The 22,246-nt window shown below is 42.7% G+C and overlaps 1 long non-coding RNA gene across 2 annotated transcripts in view; it reads left to right on the top strand.

Annotated features, from left to right (window-relative positions):
• LOC116533394 overlaps positions 1 to 22,246 on the top strand; it is a 128,988-nt gene that overhangs the window by 61,472 nt on the left and 45,270 nt on the right. Inside the window, exon 2 of one of the 2 annotated variants that reach the window (XR_004261274.1) lies at positions 4,436 to 6,559. The exons of the other annotated variant lie outside the window; for it this stretch is intronic. This is a non-coding gene — a long non-coding RNA (uncharacterized LOC116533394). Of the gene's footprint in view, positions 1 to 4,435; positions 6,560 to 22,246 lie in introns of those variants that run through there. 2 annotated transcript variants of the gene reach the window in all.

Raw genomic sequence — 22,246 nt, 5'->3', positions numbered from 1 at the left:
AGGTCTGTTTCTTGCAGTTTTAAAATGTCTTCATAGAAAAAAAAAATCTCACCGTCTATTCCATTTTATGCTGCTGTAAGACTGCAGTCCAAGTAATTTATAATGAACAGAAATTTATTGGTTCATAGTTCTGGAGGGTGGGAAGTCCAAGATCAAGGGAAGTCCAAGAAAAAATATTTTCTTTCTCTTCAAAAATCAGAGAAAATGACTGATTTAAACATTGGCATTATTTTATTTACTGCTTTATAATGAGGGCCTGATTCTTGCTGAAAATAATGTAAGTATCTAAGCGTTGCCTATGTAATTTTTTCTGGCCATGGAAGACTAGCACCTTTGGTCATTTCTTCTGGTATTTCTCTTCAAAACTTGACTGCTTTACTGTGTAATATCCATTTCATTATATTTTGTCACAGCCACAATTAATTCCATTCTCTGTAATTTCAGTGCACTGATCTTTAAGAAATACTTTTAAAATTTCATGTTTCACTGTACTTTGTTCAAGACTGGTACAATTCAAATTCATTAAAATATTTCATCCATAAACTAAAATTGCACTTCCCAAACTGAAGCATTACCCCTCAGAGGGTGCATTGTTCCACTGCTTCACGTTTTTATTTTATTTATCTTCGAGACAGCGTCTCTTTTTGTCACCCAGGCTGAAGGGTAGTGGTGCCCACGGCTCACTGCAGCCTCAACCTCCTGAGCCCAGCGATCCTCCCGTTAGCCCCCTGAGCAGCTGGGACTACAGGCGCACACCACCAAACCTGGCTAATATTTGTATTTTTGTGGAGACAGGGTTTCCCAGTGTTGCCAGCTGGTCTTGACCTCCTGGGCTCAAGCAATCCTCCTTCCTCGGCCTCAGAAAGTGCTAGGATTACGGGTGTAAGCCACTGGCCTGCTTCAGATTTTAAATGCAGTGAAAACCGAAAGTGGTCACAGAATAACATAATTGGAGCAGCTTAATTAAATTGCTTCATTGTTTTCCTACTATGCTATCATGTTTTTAATTGTAAATCTCCTGTTTAAAACCCAGGCATATTTTTACTACAGGATTTGAAGACATTCACTGAGTCCAAAGTGAGCTTGTATTATCCCAAAACTTTGCAAACTCACTCTCCAAACTGGCACATGTAGCTGAGCTCTCTGAAATAACCATCATGTCAAATACAACTTGTATTAAGGATAAATAGTAAAAATGTGCTTCTTTGGAGTTCACAGATAGACTTAAAGCTTAATACTAACAGAACTTGGACCAAGACATGATTGTTTTAAGAGAGTATTTTAGCACTGAAGTAGTTTAGAATTACACCCTCACGGTGATAATAAAAAGCAGTCTGGCTTTTTGTGAGTTGAGTTTGTTATTATTTGGAAATTTGATGCAGACGACATCCCCTCTTCTTGTCTGCACTCAGGAGACACCCCGTCTGTAGAGACACCCCGTCTATAGAGACACCCCGTCTATAGCATACCATGGATTCATCTGTGAACTTGCCTTGTTCTTTCCCACTTTTGCTTAAGTCCTTCTCTTTTGTGATCTCCACACCCAGAACTACCCATCCTCTTGAGGTCCACTTTTAACGCCTTTCTTCCGCCAAACCTACCTGAACCCAAAAATGACAGCAAGCTTTCTGGCACTGGACCTCTGAAGACATTATCCTCTACCGTACATAGTATGGCTGATGCCTTTCTAGAATTGCCTTCCATTTTTTAATACACTTTTAACCTTAAGTAGTCATAGAAAGTTGCAGAGATTATCACTGTATTTTCACAGGTCTTTTGAAAACCTTATTGACTGATGAAAGAACAGGAGTGAAGAAAGAACTTCAATTACGTAGCCATTACATTTGTGTAGAATTATGAAGGCACATTTGAGTAAGCCAAAGATCACTCAGGAAAAGACTCAGAATGCAGACTCCTTGCCCCCACCTGAAGAGATGAGGGCCCCCATTATCTGGCTGCAGCAGGAATTTAACATTTTAATCAGTGATGTCACCCCCAACTCATCAGCTGATATCGATGCAGGTGATTTTTGGACCCAAATGGGAAAAACGCTTTCTCAGGGGAATTGTTATTTGTATTGGATGTAAGAGCCTAAGGACCTTAGGGTATTCCCATTTTGATCAAACTGATCCTGGAATGATAAAATGAAGCTATTGTCCAATTCTATTTGTGTTGGTAAACAAACAGAGTAAAATAATGTTTGAGAAAATGCTTTGTAAACCATTTGGTGGAATGCAAATACAGCTACTCTTTTTACATTGAGGATGATGGTTGACAAAATATTATTGTGTATGTTTTGGATTAAAAATAGGGGGATGGAGAAGGATCACTGGTGCTGTAGTATGCCTCTTAATAAGCTGACTTCAATAAATATGTTTATACCAATTTGATAATGGTGTGAAGTCAGTGTGGGCCAAATCCTCATCTCAGAGGCAGTGCTGAGTGCTTTCTCAATGTCCTCAAGTTTTTAAAACCTGCAAAAATGGAAAGGGGAAATTAAATTTAGTTTTGCTTGTAAATAAGAAATATTCTGAATCCAAATGCATATGCTCTATGCTAAACTCCTATCAGATTAGCATAATCAGAAAGTTGCATTTGTTAATTCCAGATCAAGGAAGGAGTTCTAACGCATGTGTTTCTTTTCACAATCTGAGGTCCTTTTACAGACTCAGACAGAACATGATTGTTTGCCATTTTAACCGTGGCATTCTTGATGGAGCGCAGCTCATCCAAAGTTGTCCTCACTTCCCTGAACGCAGTGAGGGCCTCCATAGCCCACTTTGAGGGAGATTGGGGAGACACAGGGGCTGTTTCATGCGCAATGTTAAACAGCAATTCATGAAACAAGGTGGAGAAGAATATTGCATTCTTATGTGTAGAGGAAATAAAGAACACAACTTCCTCGACAGAAACGGGACTAAAGGCAACGCCATACTTGTGAGAGGAGCGAGGGACCTGACTGTGTCTTCAGTGGGAGAGGCTCCCCCTCAGTAGCTATTGCCAGCTGCCTCACTGATGGCCATTCAGCAGTGACCCTGAGCACGGGCACCTGCCCTGATTCCCAGCCGGGCTGGTGGAGCTTCCTTCAAGGTCTTCCCTCCCAGAAGTGAACCAGCTTAATCTGAGCTTAGCGCAGGAGCCGGAAGGTTGGAGGTGCATGAAAGTAATTGGCAGGTGAAAAGAAAGGCAGCATCAGGATAAGGCCACAGCTCGGAGCCTGAGTTTCTGTCCTGCCGTGACTTTAATGAGTCTCCTCTGCTTGCCTTGCAGCCCTGATTAAATACCATTCCTGGTGACTGAGCCGGCACAGCCCACACTGGGATGTCATGTAGTGCAGGTGGAAGTCAGAAGGGCATGTTTAAGGATATTACACAGGTGACACAATGACAAAGCCCAGGGAAGAGCACAAACGTCTGGAAGCCGTTTGCGTTTCCACTAGGAGACTGCACTCCGCTCTTCTTCCAGAAGGTGATGTTCCTCTCACTGTCCCGTTTTCCTCCCCAGGCTTAGCAGCTCACCGCGTACCACGCATCTGAGAGCTCTGAGTTATCAGGACCTGGTGTCCACGGCCCACGCTTGGTCACCTTAGGCTCGGTAGGAAATGACCTGTTTTACACATGCACGTTTTCTAAGTAGACATCAAACTTCCTTTTTGGCATGGTAAAATTTATTAAAATAGTATACCTCTCCTTTGCTCTTTACTTGCTTTGCTTTTTAAAAATGTTAAAATGTTATACTTCTTAGCCTACAACATATGACTTAAGCAATTCGGGTCTCGGGCTCCTTCCTACCTTTGGCTGTGAGATATTTCATGGCGCCAGCAAATAGCAATGCAGTGTTAGCCCTGACTTGAAATTGTCCTTCTCCCTGGGCCTTTGAGCTCTTCTGTTTGATTTTTATGCTTCCTTGGCTCTTTCCATCACCTGCTCTCCTTCCTCAAAGAGACACTCCATGACTTCCGTTCTTCTCCCTCTTCTAATTTGGTTTATAAGTATGCCGCATGACCAGACTGTTTTTCAGAGTGTGTTTTTTAATGTAAGGATAAATGAGGATCCAGGTGACAACTGATGAACTAATTTATAATGAAACACATGGCTTTTCAAGTAATCTATCATGAGAAACCAGACAACTATTTAACTTTTCAATTGGATTCATTTTTAATGCAAATAGTTGAGGCTGCTGGTTAAGTGACCTTCAAACAAGTAAGATGGGGCTGCGTGATGTCGCCTTCTAGTTTTTTGATTATTGATATAATCCCTTCAGAACAGGAACTGAATAACATATATATACTTTGTATTAATTTTAGTAGTACCTAGGCCTTATTTGACGTACATATTTAAAGGAAATATTAAGATAAGATTTTCAATTTCACCATGAAATATATCTCTGAAAGATATTCATACATGAAATGGTCTGTGTATACTTCTATCCATAGCAGTGTCGTTTTGAGTGGCAAAAGGCTGGAAGCAACTTCAATATCCCAGAGAGGGGCAGTCTGAAGCAACCATGAGCCCCTTTTCCAATGGACTAGTGAACAGCTGCAAAAACAGGAGCAAAAGGAAAGATGTTCTGTGTGACACTGCGGTGCAATTTCTAACCTGGCAACGAGACTGCTGTAAACAGCTGGCCCGCAGTGCCTCTATGCAATGGAGGCTGATGTCTAGCTCTCCTGGTTGGTGGGCAGCTCCCCTCTGGGGCCTGCACCCTTTTTCTCTTTTGATCCCGTTGTCCTCTAAGGCCTCATTGTCTGCATCCAGCTGATGGAATGGAACAGAGGCACGGTAAAGGCAAAGTTACTTCCGAAAGCCTTTGATCTGAGAGTGCAGCCTGCCTCCTACTCCCATTCTACATGAAAAAACTGGTCATATGTCCATATTCAGATTCAAGGAAGGCTGGGAAATGCGATTCTGGCTGAGCAGCTGCTTTCGAGCTGTGACTGTTTCCTAGGAAAAAAGAGAGTGTGTTTGCTGAACACCTAGCTGTCTCTGCTACCATCTCATTTACTTATCATTACATGAAAAAGCAAGGCGCGTAATAGTGTTACTGTGTCGGCTATTGTGTAAAGAGGACTGTCGTATGTATTTTTATTTGTATACGCATTAAAAAATCTAGTACCCATGCTGACGTATGGAGAGGACTGTCGGGAATTAGTAAATGGGAGATGAAGCAGAAGAGAAACTTCGCTACACTGGATACGCTGATATGTTTTTGAGATGCTACCAATGTAAATTAAATTACCTACTCAAAGAACAAAATAAATTTAAGACGTTAAAAAAAGAGAGAGAATGCCATCAATCTGGGCAGAAGGTAAGGAACATGACTCCCAGACACACTGTAGACCCATCTGGCTCAGGGCCATCCCATCCCACAAGCAGCGTGGGAGTGGATGAAGCCATCTGGGATCCCCGTCAGGAGCTGCAGTCTTGAAGACTGTGAGCAAAGCGTAGGCGAAAATGTACCAGAACTGATGTCATGAAAGGAAACCTGCTCTTCTTTGCTCAGAGAAAAGAGGCAGAAGTTTATAGAAAGAAGATCTCACTTTGCATGATTTGTCAAATATACATAAGCAAAGCAGGTATATTTTCATAGCTTTTATGTAAATATATGCTTCTTATTGACCCCAGTGGAAAGGAGGTATCCTCACCACAGAACATGAAACGTGGATGTCACTTCGCATGGTAAATGTCTCCCGCAGCGTCTGCCTCTGGATTGAGAAAAAAGTAGGGTATCAATAGACAGCTAAAGAAGGAGTTGCTGGCTGGCTACTGCTTGCAAGCAGCCATGTGTGTCAAGGATATTTCATCCCCATCTTCAAGAATTTTGCCTACAGGACTCCCAGGAGCACAGGAGCCCACTACAAGGAAGGTTATACAAGGAAGTCTCCCAGGATAATAGCAACAGCTCCAAAGACAGTGGCTGACTACCTGTGCAGTGCAATCAGTTCCCGCAGCCCCAGCTGCTAAACGAGAGTGAGTTTCCCACCAGAAAGACGTGGAGAGGGTCTCCGGAGGCATGCCCTGGACATTTCTGGGAGTCAGGCTTTCAGAGGGGACTGGAAGAATGTTTTTCACAGTTTGGCAAAGGATTGAGTCTTAAGTACAATTGATGGGTTGTCTCTGACCCCATCAATATTGTGATTGTCCAAGATATAAAATAAAGGACTCTTTACCACAGTTCCTTATAATGTGCCCTTTTCCTAACTGCCCAGCGTGCTCTACTAGATGTGCCAGAATTCCTCCAGTGTGTCTACCGGGAGCACATGTGTGATGTCAGTTCTGTGGAAACTGCTTACGTTGCATTTCTGGTGTGCCAGCATCCACTAAGATGTTGTAGGAATAATCACAATTTGCACCCTCAAGGGCTACCATAACTCATGGGGGAGACACATATTGAAATTAATAGGATCAGTTGTGATACGTGCTATGATAAGAGCCCAGGCTTCCGTTTCCCAGATTCTCTGTTTCAGACATCCATAAAATTACAAATGTAATACGGCACAAACTGGCCATTATTTACCTTGTTAAGAAAGTTATTAAATAAAATCTATCACTTACAATCACCACCATTTCATAAAATAAAGGTTACTGTAACACAAAAGACAGAAAGCTTATGATAGCAAAGAAGAAACATAGTTCCTTACCTTTCTAAGTTCAGATGCAAGAAATTTTTACCTTAAAAATTTCTGACACTTTATAATATGCAACTTTTAAAACACAAGTTTGTCATTTTGTTTTCAATTCGGGAACCTATATTCAACAATGTAATACCAAATGGCGCTGGGATGTTCAACTTTTTCCAGTAACAAATTTATCGTCATCATTTCAGAAAATTGTTTCACATAGATTTAATGGCGAAAATTGAAGCAATATTTTTAATGATATTCAGTGAATTCAGCACCCATATTCCAGGTAAACTGGCATGAGTTAAGGCTGTCATTCCTGTAGCTACTTCTTTCTTAAAAATCTGGAATTCTGGCCAGGCGTGGTGTCTCATGCCTATAATTCCAGCACTTTGGGAGGCCAAAGTGGGCTGATCACGAGGTCAGGAGATCAAAACCATCCAGACTAACACAGTGAAACCCTGTCTCTATTAAAAACACAAAAAAATTAGCCAGGCATGGTGGCATGTGCCTGTAGTACCAGCTACTTGGGAGGCTGAGGCAGGAGAATCACTTGAATCCAGGAAGTAGAGGTTGCAGTGAGCAGAGATCATGCTAGTGCACTCTAGCCTGGAGGACAGAGTGAGACTCCGTCTCAGGAAAACAAAACAAAAACAAAAACAAAAAACGATCTGGCATTCCTCCATCAAGAAGTGGAAATGTTAGGAGAGTGGCTTCGGGTGCCCCTTGTTAGGCAGTCACTGCACCTGGGGATTTGTCACTCGAGGACTGTAATTACCAACAGGGAGAGTTGAGGATTTTTTTCTAAAAGAGATGCCACATATTAGTAAAATGCCTTGAACCTATACAGGCTACCCCCTGGATGTTGGGAATATCTGTTATAATACTGAATTTATGCTTAGGAGCAAAGGCTGATTTCAAGGAATGTTTTTTTAAGTCTATGCATCTTCTCAGGGCCTACATACCAGACCGGCCACCGGTTGTTGATGTCAACACTCCTGCAACACTGTGTCAAATGCCCGATTGTGACGGATGCATCTGAACTCTCTTGGAAAATTAATGTTTATATGAGGTCATACATTATTTTCTTGTCATTCTGTGAAGTAAAAACACCGGGACAATCATCCCTTCCCAGACGCTCATTCCCACAGCGCTCAGACCTTTCCTCCCTTGATCAAGCTCTCGTTATCTTCCTTCCTCCGTCACCTTTAAACTTGGAAGAGTTGTTCCTTTATGTTTGGTTAAGATGCCTAACTTCTTCCCAGGAAACTCTCCTCCTCTGGTTTTTCTCGTTTATTCTTATAATGAAGAGATTTACATTAGCATGTTTCTCTAATGATGAACCAATCTTTCGTTGTGGAATAAACCAGATATGGCCAGGGCATGTTAGATTATAAATCCCAAAATTTGGTTAATTATTTTCTGTAAGATTAATACTTCTAGGCACAGGAGTCCTCTACTGCATTGAAGGCTGAGGCAAGAGGATCACTTGAGGACAGGAGTTGGAGACCAGCCTGGGCAATATAGCAAAACCCTTGATTCTGAAATTTCTTTTTAAACTTATCCAGGCATGGTGGCACATGCCTGTAGTCCCAGCTATTTGAGAGGGTGAGATGGGGCATGATCATACTCAGATATGAATCCAGTAGTTTGAGGCTGCAGTGAGTGTAATCATGCCCCTGCATTTCAACCTACACAACAGAGCAAGATTCAGACCCTTAAAAAATTAATGTTTATATGCTTGTAAGTGAAAATAACCTTTAATTCCCTTTATTGCCATTCCCCCCTTTTCTCTTTTTACTTAAAAAATCAGGGTTACAATGGCTTTTAAAATGAACTGGGAAGATGATATATGTATACTCTACTTTCAAAAAGAGCTTTGCATAAGTTTGGAAATAATTGTTCCTTGAATGTTTGTTAGAATTTCCTCATAAAACCTCTGTGGGTCTTTTTTTGTTTGTTTGTTTTGGGGAAGATTTTAAAGACCTTATTTAATTTCTTTAATGATCATATTTTCTTTCTCCTCTTAAATCAATTCTGATAATCTGATTTTTTCCTAGGAATCTTTTACCTAAATTTTAAAATATATCAACCCAAAGTGTTTATGGGTCTGCTTATAACTGTTTAAATCTTAGCTACATTTAGAGATATGCTCCTCTTTTAAATTCCCCGTATGGCTTATTTTGTGCATTCTGTTTTATTTATTTATTTTTGAGACAAGTTCTCCCTCTGTCACTCTTCCTGGAGTACTGTGGTGTGAACGTAGCACACTTCAGCCTCAGATTCCTGGGCTAAAGCAATTCCCTTGCCTCAGCTTCCTGAGTAGTCCCAGCTTATTTTTTTAGTTTTTGTAGAGATGGGGTCTTGCTATGTTGCCCAGTCTGGTCTCAAACTCCTGGGCTCAAGCAATGCTCCAGTCTCTGTTTGTTAAAGTCCTGGGATTACAGGTGTAAGCCACTGTTCCTGGCTCTGTTTTATTCTTGATTAATATTTTCAAGGATTTGTCAATTCTAGTAGTCTTTTTGGAAACCAGCTTTTAGATTCTGCTGATGCTTGTTTTCCATTACATGAAGTTCTATTCTCCTGTTTATGATCACCTTTTTCTATCTTCTATGGATTAATTTTTTAAAAACTGCATGATAAGATGGATACTTAAGTCATTTGTTACAGCCTGTCTTCTCTCTTAATAAAACATTTAAGGATAGCAGTGTTTAAGTATCTTCTTGGCCAAATCCCACAAGTCTTAATTAGCATTGCTATTAGAATTCAGTTCTAGTTATTTTTAATTTTTAATTATGCCTTTTAGTCTTTTTTAATTAGGAAATGTTCTTGATCTTTCTTTGTCTTTTATGACCTTCACACTTTTGAGAGTAAAACTCAGTGATTTTGCATCCTTTCCTCAATTTGGGATTTGTTGTGATCTTTTTATTAGATGTTCTGCACTTTAACCATAATGCATTTAGGTGCTGATGTCATTCAGGTTTTTTCCTCCTTAGAATTCACCGGACTTCCTAAATTGAACTTTCATTAAGGATTGGTGTTCTTTAATAATTCTGAAAAAGTGTCAGCCATTGTATCTCCAAATATTTCCTTGCCCCTGCCTTCTTTATTGTCTCATTCTGGAACTCCAATTAGACATACGTTGGACTTCCTCACTCTATGCTCCATGGATCATTCTCTCATTTTTCCATCTCTTTGTTTCTTTATGGTACATACTGAATACTTTCTTCTGATCTTCTATATCACTAACTTTCTCTTCAACTGTGTCTAATTTGTTTGTCTCATATGTTGGTTCTTGTTTCTATTAGTGTCTTGTTTGTTATGCAAAAACAGTGGCTTAAAACAATAAATGTTTAACATTCATCATAATCTTCTGGATTGGCTGAGTTATTCCCTTGGTCTGAGATAGATTGTTTGGTTTCTGTAGTCAGCCAGCAGCGCTGTTGGGTCTCATGTGCCTAAGAACATCTCACTCAGATGTCTGGAGGTTGGCTTGATGTTAGTCAGAGTATCGGGGATCACTCAGCTGTGTCTTTCTCACTATCAAGCAGGTTAGCCTGGGCTTCTTGACACAATTGTAGGTGTAGGATTCCCAGTAACATCAGTAGAACCACCCTAATGTATAAGCTCTTCTTGAGCCTCTGCTTAAATTATGTTGGCTCTTTTTCTTTTGGCCAAAGTGTTTCAAATGGCTACACTCAGAGTCAATGTGAAAAGGGACGACCTGAGACCATAGATATGGTGAGAGAATTATTTGGTCACTTTTAAACATATTATGCCATACTTCTTCCCAGAATTTTTTCTAAATTTAGATACTAAATCTTTCATTTCTAGAACTTGCATTTGGATTTTTTCAAATGACTCTTATTACTTAGATAGTTTTTTTGGTTTCCTCATCATTACTTTTAATGTCTACATTTTTTCTTTTGTTAATTAATTAATTAATTAATTATACTTTAAGTTCTGGGGAACATGTGCAGATTGTGCAGGTTTGTTAGATAGGTGTACATGTGCCATGGTGGTGGTTTGCTGCATCCATTGCCCCGTCATCTACATTAGGTATTTCTCCTAATGCTATCCCCTCACAATGCCCCACCTCCTGGTATTCCTCCTTTAGCCCCCACCCCCAAGGCCCTGGTGTGTGATGTTCCCCTCCCTGTGACCATGTGTTCTCATTGTTCAACTCCCACTAATGAGTGAAAACGTGCAGTGCTTGGTTTTCTGTTATTGTGTGAGTTTGCTGAGAACGATGGTTTCCAGTTTCATCCATGTCCCTGCCAAGGACATGAACTCATCCATTTTTATGGCTGCATAGTATTCCATGGTATATATGTGCCACATTGTCTTTATCCACTCTATCATTGATGGGCATTTGTGTTGGTTCCAAGTCTTTGCTATTGTGAACAGTGCTGCAATAAACATACATATGCATGTGTCTTTATAGTAGAATGATTTATAATCCTTTGGGTATATGCCCAGTAATGGAATTGCTGGGTAAAAATGGAATTTCTATTTCTAGATCCTTGAGGAATTGCCACACTGTCTTCCACAATGGTTGAATTAATTTGCATTCCCACCAACAGTGTAAAAGTGTTCCTATTCCCCCACATCCTCTCCAGCATCTGTTGTCTCCTGACTTTTTAATGATCACCATTCTAACTGGTGTGAGGTGGTATCTCAATGTGGTTGTGATTTGCATTTCTCTAATGACCAGTGATGATGAGTGTTTTTCTTTAAAAATATTAAATATTGTTTTATTTTCTGCATTAGATAATTCCAATATCTGATTAGAATAATTATGTGAATTTTCATTTCACATAAATTACACTCATGGCAATCTGTTTTCTCATGAGGCCAGTGATTTTGGAATTTGACTTTGAGTTCCTTGGAACTTTAACTGTATGAGTCCTTAGATGTCTGAGCTTAAAGAATACATTTCCAGATAGATTTGTATTCGATATACAAGATCCCTTAGAGTAGCTTCACAAAGAAGAACTTTAAACTTACTTGGGATTTTGTGGGGCCCTCAGGACATGAGAATGCAGTCCCTGTACTCTCATGGGGATGGTGTGTGGTCAGCAATCCCCTGAGGAGAATCCCCTCTCTACATATGTCCACAGTCAAGATGTGACAGGCTCACTTGCCCTGCTTCTGCCTTGCATAACAGATTTTCCGAATTTAGCCAATGAATTCTTTCTTTTGGAAGTCTTCACATTAAGTAAGTGTTTCTAACTTGACTTTATTTCCTGTCCAAATCTCAAATTTTATTCCTCATCCTTGTTTGGGGGAATATGTTGAAAGTCATACTGTAAGTCGCCAAAAAGGGGAAGAATCTGTAGAACAAATCCTGGCTCCTAGATTCTCTCCACATGATTTCATTTTTGATTAAATGGCTGGCACCTGAAGAAGTTCCTACTTGCATGCATCTCAGTCATGTATGTGAATGTGTAATATACCAGGAGGTGTTCTCTGAACCCTTTGTTCATCAGCTAGCTAAAAACAGAAACCTCTTATATTCCTCATTCTGGTGTTCTGTAGTCAGTGATATCGTTATAGACTGAATTGTGTTCTCCCAAATTCATATGTTGAAGTGCTAACCTTCAACGTGACTGTACTTAGAGACAGAGCCATGAAAGAGATATTAGAGTTAAATGAGGTCACAAAGGTGGGACTTATCCAATAGAACTAAAGTCCCTTTAAAAAGAGGAAGGAACACTAGGAGTTCATCCACACTAAGGAAGAGCCATGTGAGAACACAGTGAGAAGGCACCTATCTGCAAGCCAAGGAGAGAGGCCTCAAGAGAAGTCATAGCTGCTGACATTCTGATCTTGGATTTCTCATCTCAAGAACTATAAGAAAATAAATCTCAGTTGCTTAATTAATCCAGTCTTTGGTATTTTTTATGGTAACACTAGCAAACTAAACAACACAGATTTTGGTACGACTGGTGCTACTGCAACTGATACTGAAAAATATAGAAATGGCTTTGGAATCGTGTGATGGTAGCGCATAGGTGAGATTATGGGTGTAACTTACGAAGCTATGCAGTCATCCCAGGGGAAGCCATGGATAGAGATTGGGTAATAACAGTAGAAATACAGGCAGTTTGCACTAAAGGAGGCAGAGTGGGATTAAATGAAGGATGGCTGAACAAGTTCCAGAACTCCACAGGATGGCACAATGGAGCTGTGTGACTGTGCACATGTGATATGCTTTGGCACTGTATCTCCACCCAAATCTCACCTTGAATTGTAATAATCCCCATGTGTTGCAGGGGCGATCTGGTGGGAGGTAATTGAGTCATGGGGTTGGGTTTGTTCAGTGCTGTTCTCATGTTAGTGAGTAAGTCTCATGAGATCTGATGGTTTTATATAGGGTGGTTCTCCTGAACATGCTCTTTCTTGCCTGCTGCCACGTAAGACGTGCCTTTTTTCTCATTCACCTTCCGACATGATTGTGAGGCCTCCCCATCCATGTGGAACTGTGAACCCATTAAACCTCTTTCATTTATAAATTACCCAGTCTCAGGTATGTCTTTGTTAGGCACATGAAAACAGACAAACACAACATGTGTTATACTTCAAGAAAAGGGAAACATGACCCTCAAAGTGATTCTGAGATTCTCAGGGATGCTTCTCCCACTACAGGCCCAGAGCACACAGGCCTGGGGGACAAGGCTGTCCCCCACCTCCTCAGGGACAGTAGGCCAGGCTGCCACCACCTGGGGCTCAGGGTAGTGCTGCTCCCCAGAGCCACAGATGGGGATGTCACCCAGGTCTGAAGGGATACTGCTGCCACTGCAGTCCCAGAAGGTGGAGCTTCCACCGTAAGGAGCCCATGGGAAGGAACATCAGGCCAAAGAGGATTATTCTTGATCCTTAAAATCTAATGAGCTTGTCTTGCTAGGTTTTGAACTTGTTTGGGACATGTCATCCATTTCTTTTCTCCAGTTTCTCTTTTCTGGAGTGAGAATGTCTACCCTATGTCTGTGCCACCACTGTATGTTGGAACAGACAACTTGTCTGGTTTCATGTGTCACCAGCTGGAGAGGAACTTTGCCTCAGGGTGAATCATACCTCAAGTCCCACTCATACCAGATTTAGATAATATTTAGATGGGACTTTGGCGTTAGAGTTGATAAGACTTTGGGGGGCTGTTGGGCTGGGGGGTGTTTGTATATGTGTATGAGGAAGGCATAAATTTGGGGGTTCAGAGGGCAGAGTGCTCTTAACTGAGTTGTGTCACTTTAAATTTCATACATTGAAGCCCTAATTCCTATTATGACTGTATTTGGAGATAGGGCCTTGAAGTATGTAAGGCTAAATGAGATCATAAGGGTTTGCACCCTAATCCAATAAGACTGGTGTCCTTACAAGACAAGAAAGAGACACCAAGGGCTTTTGCATACACAGAGGAAAAGCCATAAGGGACATGGCAAGAAAGAGCCACCTGCGAGCCAAGGAGAAGGGCCTTTGAAAAACCCAAACCTTCCACAACGGTTGTGGAAGACAGTGTGGTAATTCCTCAAGGATCTAGAAATAGAAATTCCATTTGACCCAGCAATCCCATTACTGGGTATATGCCCAAAGGACTATAAATGTTTCTATTTTAAAGATACATGCATACACATGTTCATCGCTGCACTGTTTACAATAGCAAAGACCTGGAATCAACCCAAATACCCATCAATGATAGACCAGACAAAGAAAATGCGGTGCATATACACAATGGAATATTATGCAGCCATGAAAAATGATGAGTTTGGGTCCTTTGTAGGGACATGGATGAGCCTGGAAACCGTCATTCACAACAAAGTGACACCAGAACAGAAAATCAAACACCATATGTTCTCACTCATAGGCGAGTGTTGAACAATGAGAACACTTGGACACAAAGAGGGGAGCATCACACTCTGGGGTCTGTTGGGGGTGGCTATGGGAGGGATGGTGGGAGGGAGGGTTGGTGAGGGGTAACATGGGGAGAAATGTCAGGTGTAGGTGATGGTGGGATGGTGGCAACAAACCATCTTGCCATGAATGTACCTATGCAACAATCTTGCATGATCTGCACATGTACCCCAGAATCTAAAGTATAATTAAAAAAAAAAAACCAAACCTGCTGGCACATTGATCTCGAGCTTCTGGTTTCCAGAACTATAAAAAAATTTATTTCTGGTGTTGAAGCCACCTAGCCTGTGGTATTTTGTTGTGGCAGCCACGACAAATTAATATAGATGTCTCCAGCACTGCCTGAAAATCTTTCTACAAAAAACATAATAGTTCATTTTCCCATTTCCTGCAGTAGAGACTTCGAGTTTTGCTGTTGTCTTCCAGTATCCCTATACCAAAGACACAACAAGGGTCACTAACCCCCCACACCGCCTCCCCATTTTTCTCACCTTACGGACTTCACTTCACACCTGGGCTAGACTTGCAATCCTTTATCTCAGCCACTGTCTCACCTTTGTCCTCAACCATCACACCCACCTCTTGTGAATCTCCAACCCTGGATCAAGGCAGCATCCGTGATTTCTAATCCCTCAGCAGCCTAATGATGATCCTAGTCACTGGATATGGCTTGAAAAAATCCAACTTGGTAGCTGGCCTTCCACCTTCCGGTCTCCCTCCCTCCAATCCATGCTTGACTTGCTGCCTCCCAAGTGTGGCTTCTAGAAACAAGAACCAGCTACTCACTTCTCCCCTATAGTTCCATTTTCCCCAGTTTCCTGCTTACATTCTATGTTTCCTTCATTCCATGGCTTCCAGTTCCCAGAGCTGGCTGAGACCCCCTTTGCCTACTTTACTCCCTCAGCCTGGACAGTCCCTCCTGACTGTCCCTTCACGCTTGCTCTTTCCCCCTGGCTGCTCCACCAGGTGCCCTGTAGCTCAGCCCAGGCCTCACCCGTGGGAAACATTTCATGGATTCCCTAATCTGGGCTGGGTGCCTTGAGTTCAGAATGTCTCAGCACACGAGCATTCTTCTCTGCGATCTTATCATGCTGCTTTGTAGTCGCAGGTTTATTTGTCTCTTCCTTTAGGAAAGGGAATCTTATTGATCTGTATTACCAGTACCAGGCAAAAGGCCTGGCATGGAGTAAGCAGTGAACAAATGATTCATGACATGACAAGTGAGCCACAATCATTCGGAAAGAAAATAGCAACCATAATGGTGCCCTGTCGACCATACCCCATAGCTGAACAAGACGGGCAGAATCGTGCACCCTCAGCCATGCCCCATACCTGAATAAGACAAGTAGAAACATACACCATCAGCCATACACTATACCTCAACAAGATGGGCAGAGTCGTGCACCCTCAGCCATGCCTCATACCTGAATAAGGCAGGCAGAGATGTGCACTGTCTGAATAAGACAGGCAGAGATATGTACCATCAGCCATGCCCCATGCCTGAATGAGACAGACAGAGATGTGCACCGTCAGCCATGCCTCATACCGGAATAAGAAGGGCAGAGATGTGGCTTTGTTATTTACAGTGCATCGCCCCAACGATTCTATTGTATGGGCTGCCACCACTGTCCACATAGAGTCATTTACTCTGGGCTCTTTGTTTAATTATGTATGGCCCCTGACCTGGCAATCCTGGTAACCTTTATTCCATTTTTTCTCCTAAAGCACTTCTGTGATTCTGTCATACATGCAGTGCATGTATGTGTTGTGGTTATTGTTTTCTGGGTCCTCTCACCCAACAGTGAGTCTCATCAAGGCAGGGTCTTCATCCCATCTCCTGTTGTATCCCAAACAGGGAGCATCCCTGCCAGACAGGGAGTTTTCAGCATACATTTGTTGAATAAGTGAATTTGAAGATTTTTTTTGAAAGTCTGAGATTCATGGATGTGATTCACTTAAGGTTACCCATATGGTTTCAAGTGAGACTGTGCATGGAAGGTGTCAGAACTAAATCTATCACTGATGGCAAAAAGTATTTTCATCAAATAACCCAGATTTTAGGTGGCCAACTTTCTGGTGCAAATGTACAAATTAACACTTACTTTTTAAAAAATCAAGAAGGTAAGCTGGGTGCTTATGGAAAGAGATCAAATTTGATGAGATTCTCATGACCTCACTTAGAATTATGAGCAGCAGAAGGAAGGAGCAGGTGCACGAAAGAAGGGTGGTGATGCTAATGATGCACGCCCAGACATCTCAAGTAGCGCAGATGGCTGAAACCCCTCTGAGCTCTTGAATGGTAGAAGCTTCCCCCCACCATTATCACCATTAATCTGGGTTCCATGCACTTTAGGTTTGAAGTGTGCAGTCCATGATACCTCAAAAACAAAGTGATTAACAGTGACACCCTGAGGTAGCTTCCCCAGCCTCTGCTTCCTGATGAATGTTTAATGGTTTTGCACAGAAATAACCATAATATGTATCTCCCTGTTATTTCTCCATACAGATGTATGTGTGAGCATATGCACACACACAGGGGCATGCATACACACACATGCATACGTGCATATGCATACAAGCTTGTACAGGGGCATATACACACGCACATGCGTACATGCACGCACATACATGAATTTGTGGTCTTGCTATTTCCACTTGAGTTTGAAGCAAGGTGTTATCAGTCTGTTTTCATGCTGCTGATAAAGATATACCCAAGACTGGGTAATTTATAAAGACAAAGAGTTCCACATGGCTGGTCACTGTGAGATTGTAAGAACAGAGCCTCACAATCATAGTGGAAGGTGAAAGACATGTCTTACATGGTGGCAGGGAAATCCCTTATAAAATCATCAGCTCTCATGAGACTTATTCACCACCATGAGAACAGTATGGGAGAAATTGCCCCCATGATTCAATGATCTCTCGCTGAGATGTTGTGCATCCCACAACACATGGGAATGATAGGGAGCTAAAATTCAAGATGGGATTTGGGTGGGGACACAGCCATATCGTATCACAAGAAGTGATTTTTTTTTCTCCCAAAAGTGGTTTAAAAGTTTCTTGCAGAGGTTGGGCATGGTGGCTCACGCCTGTAATCCCAGCACTTTGGGAGGCTGAGACAGGAGGATCATTAGGTCAAGAGATTGAGACCATCCTGGTCAACATGGTGAAACCCTATCTTTACTAAAAATACAAAAACTAGCTAGGCATGGTGGCACACACCTGTAATCCCAGCTACTCAGGAGGTTGAGGCAGGAGAATCACTTGAACCCAGGAGGTGGAGTTTGCGTTGAACTGAGATTGGGCCACTGCACTCCAATCTGGTGACAGAGCAAGACTCTGTCTCAAAAACAAACAAACAAAAATAGTTTCTTCCAGAAGCCAAAGCACCTGTGTGACATGACAAGGAGAACATAGAACGCAGCTGAGAATAGAACTCAGAGGAGACTGCTCAGCATACAAGGAGGTGCAGCATTGCGTAGGCCTCTGTCAACCACTAACATAGGGGCAGCAGGTTGAAGAGTGGTCCCCCCAAAGATACCTCCACCTGGAACCTCGGAATGTAGTCTTTTTTGGAATAAGGGTCTTTTAAAATATTTTTGCAGATAAGGCAAGAATCTTGAGATAGGGTCTTCCTGGACTAAGGGTGGTCCCTACATTCACTGACAGGTGACTTACAAGAGGCAGAAAAGGAGACGCAGGGACAGTCGCAGGGGAGCAGTCCATGTGAGGATGGAAACAGGGGTGGGAGTGGTGCAGCCACAGGCCCCAGGCCGAGGCTTGCCAGCAACACCAGAAACTGCGAAGGGTCGGTAGGTTCCTCCCCTGGAGACTTTGGAGGGAGTGTGGTCCTGTCCTCACCTTAGGTTTTGACCTTTAATCTCCAGAACCCTGAGAAAATCAATTACTGTTGTTTTATGACACCAAAATTATGGCCATGTGTTTGGTATCCCCAGGAACAAACACAACAGATGACCAGAATTCGCAACACATTTTGAGGGGAAGTCGGCCTTCCACAAAATAAATCCACTGCTCATAACACAGCATCGCTGGATCTACGATCACAGAGGTATAAAAAGTAGACCCTTAGAATGGGGCAGGAAAGTAATCCAGCACGTGACTCAGTGATCAACATGAATTGTGTTTCTTGTGGAATGAAAAGTATAGATGGGGATGAATTATGACTAAAAAGGGGGAAAAGGATCAAGGTTATCAGAGAGAAGTAAATGGATTTAAACTTAAATTCAGGAGCACAGTAGAGGTCAACTGTCTTTGAGAGAGGGAAAATTAACAGCACAGCGGAATGCTTTGTTTCCTTCTAAGCACAAAAGCAAAGCTCCCCACAGGTGGAAGTGTAGCTGTCTCACTCCTGTGCTGCGTGAGCTTCTCTCCTGTTTCTTCTGGCAGCAAGACCCCTACTTCATTACAGAACATTACAAAGAGAACAGGGTAAGAAACACATGTATCTAAATTGCTCGGCCTTGTCTCTTCAGGAAGGCCCAGGAAGGATTTTGGAAGTTTGTGCCACAAAGAACGATATCATGAAGGGGAAGACATGCCTTGTAGGTAAAAGGTTTAAAATGGGCCCCAGCTGTCTTGGGAGTCCTTCCAGGGTGTGGGCACTCGTGTCTGTTGCAGAATCACTGCTGAGTTATAAGCTAGGTGATTGTGTGTTACCTTCTTGTTTCCATTTATTTGGACATTATAGCTTGGAAGGAGAAATCTGAAGTGTGCAGTTTTTGAAGGGAACAGTGGCTGAGATGCTCCTGGTACCTACCTCAGGGCTCACGGTGCTGGACGCAGCCACAGCTTGGCTGCTCTTCTCTCCTTGCTGTGGGAGATGTTCAATCACCGTTCTGTTCTGATAAGGAGCTGGAGAAGGGAGTGGGGACCGGTGATGGTCAATATTGAGTGTCAGCTTGATCGTAGTGAAGGATGCTAAGTATTGTTCCTGGGTGTGTCTGGGAGCGTGCCGCCAAAGGAGATTAACAGTTGAGTCAGTGAACTGGGAAAGGCAGGCCCACCCTCAATCTGGGTGGGCACTATCTAAGCTTCCAGTGAGGTCAGAACCAAAGCAGGCAGAAGAACGTGGAAAGACTAGATTGGTTTCGTTTTCTGGCCCACATCTTTCTCCCATGCCAGATGCTTCTTATCCTTGAACATCAGACTCCAAGTTCTTCAGCTTTGGGACTCAAACTGGCTTCCATGCTCCTCGGCTTGCAGAGGGCCTATTGTGGGACCTGACCTTGTAACTGTGTGAGTCTATTCTCCTTAATAAACTCCCCTTTCATATACACATCTATCCTGTTAGTTCTGTCCCTCTAGAGAACCCCGACTAATACAGTACCCACTACAAGGCCTTGGTAGGTGGTTTATAAATATGTACAATGAAGGTCACGTTATTCTTATGTAGTCATCCTTAATAAATCATTTTGTCCTGTTCCTACAGTCTGCATAGAGAAGAACATTGAACTATGCCATGCTGTCTACTGATGTTGACCTGGATGAACACCATGGGACTCTTAAGATGTTTTTTGACGTTCAGTGTGGGCAAAGCTAGTGAGCAGTTGCCCCTTAGAGCTCCGTCTAGGGCTATGCAGTGAGTTGGTGTGTGAGGTCTTTTAGACCCACAAGGTGGTGTGGGAGGAAGAGCGTGGCTGTGCGGTCAGCCCGCTGTTCATTCTGATTTTGCCTCTCCTGTGGGCTAAGACATAATCTTAGAAAACAAAAGTGCTGTGTCTTGGTCTCCTTATCACTAAAATTAGAATGATTCTTAGTGCATATTGCTTTACTGAAAATATAATAATGACTATCAAGGACTTACTGGGCACTCAAAATAAAAAATACCCTAAGAGCAAGGGACAGTGAACACAAGCCGTTGTCAGCCTGGAGGGAATCTACCGAATTCTCTATTTGTAAATGGCAATTTCTCTGATGCCTCCTATATTTACCTTGAGACTGCATGTGCATTTTGCAGCCCGCAGCTTGATTCCTCCCCGAGGACAGGGCTTCCCTGCAGCCTCCTCAGTGTGTGCTTTCTCTCTACACATCAAACCCTACATCTAGGACACAGGAAGATATCCAGCTTCACCCTCTTTGCAAACTCCAAGTCATACTCCCTCCTACCCTGCAGATCCAGAGTGTCCTACCCATCCCTGGCATAGTTAGCCACACAGCTCACATCACCTGCCATCCTTCCAGGGAGATGGCGACTCCTAACTCGTGGCTGCTTTTCCAGCACTCCTGCCATTATCATGGGTTTTCTGTGATTCTCTCCAGACCCAATCAGCTCTACACTGTTATCTTGATTGCCACAGCAATATAGCTGAAGGTTCCGTTCCCAGTCCCCATCTTACTCGGTATCTTCCGTCCAAGAAAAGGCTGATCACTCAGCAGCCTTTGCTCCACCTGGGCTCTGGGACACTGCTCTCTGGACTCTCTTCTCGCTCCCCTGCTACCCCATTTGACTCTGCCTTCAACCTCTCAATGTTGGAGGGCCCTGGATCTCCAGCTTCTGATCTCTCTTGGATCTGTACTTACTCCCTCAGTGAGGTCATTCAGCCCAATGGCTTTGAGACAATAAATACAAGGTATTTATAGTCTGATGACACCCACACTTATTTCTTTTACCTGGATTTCTTTCCTGAAATTCAGACTCTTGTATCTCATTCTGAACCCCGTATATCCACTTGAAGCTTTAATAAGCGTCTTAAACTAAATATGTGATATTATTTCATTTTCACACTGCTATAAAGAACGGCCTGAGACTGGGTAAATAATAAAGGAATGAGGTTTAATTGACTCAGAGTTCAGCATGGCTGAGGAGGCCTCAGGAAATGTGCAATCATAGTGGAAGGGGAAACAAGGCACCTTCTTCCCAAGGTGGCAGGAAGGAGGATGAAATCAGTTATAAAACCATCAGATCCAGTGAGAACTCATTCACTCTCATGAGAACAGCATGAGGGAAGCCACCCTCATGATTCAATTACTTCCACCTGGTCTCTCCTTTGACACGTGGAGATTACGGGGATTATAATTCAAGGTAAGATTTTGGGTGGGGACACAGCCAAACCATGTCATATGTCAGTTCCTGATTCTCCTTTTCTTTTGCCCTTTCTGCAAACCCCTGGCCACCTCCATTTCTGTTAATTGGCAAGTCCATCCTCACACTGGTCAAGGCCACATCTTTAGAGTCACCTTTGATGCCTCCGTTTTCCCCTACCTAGGATGAGCAAGTCCTTCTAGTTTGCCCAGGGCTTCCTCAGTCCCGCACTGAAACTCCTATGACACCGGAAACTCTCGGTCCTAGGTCAATCCGATGGTTGGTCAATAGACTCAATTTTAACAATAAAAGCTCTTCAGTTTGGCTTTCAAAAATATTCAGAATTCAAATATTTTTCATCACTTCCACTGAACTACTTCCGTTACCTGAACGACAGTCATCTTATTGCCAAAGGGTAATCCCTTTCAAACTTCCCTTCTCCCCCTTTTCACCTGAGCGACCGTCACACTGCGCTTCTTAATGCTGCCTGAACACCCCAGGCAGGCTCCAGCTCAGAGCCTTGGTGCCTGCTGTGCCCTCTACTTGGAACACTCGTTCTCCAGTTCCTGGCATGATGTGCTCCTCCCTTCCCAGCTATAATTAAATACCATTTGTTAGAGAGACCTTCTCTGATCAAGCTGTAGAAAATAGCGGAAGTTCCCTGGACTCTGCCTAAG

This window comes from Sapajus apella, unplaced genomic scaffold (assembly GCF_009761245.1).
Source record: "Sapajus apella isolate SASKATOON/1434 unplaced genomic scaffold, GSC_monkey_1.0 scaffold82, whole genome shotgun sequence".
Taxonomy (NCBI): domain Eukaryota; kingdom Metazoa; phylum Chordata; class Mammalia; order Primates; family Cebidae; genus Sapajus; species Sapajus apella.
Note: the sequence above shows the minus strand (reverse complement) of the source record. Positions and strands in the feature narration are given on the sequence as shown.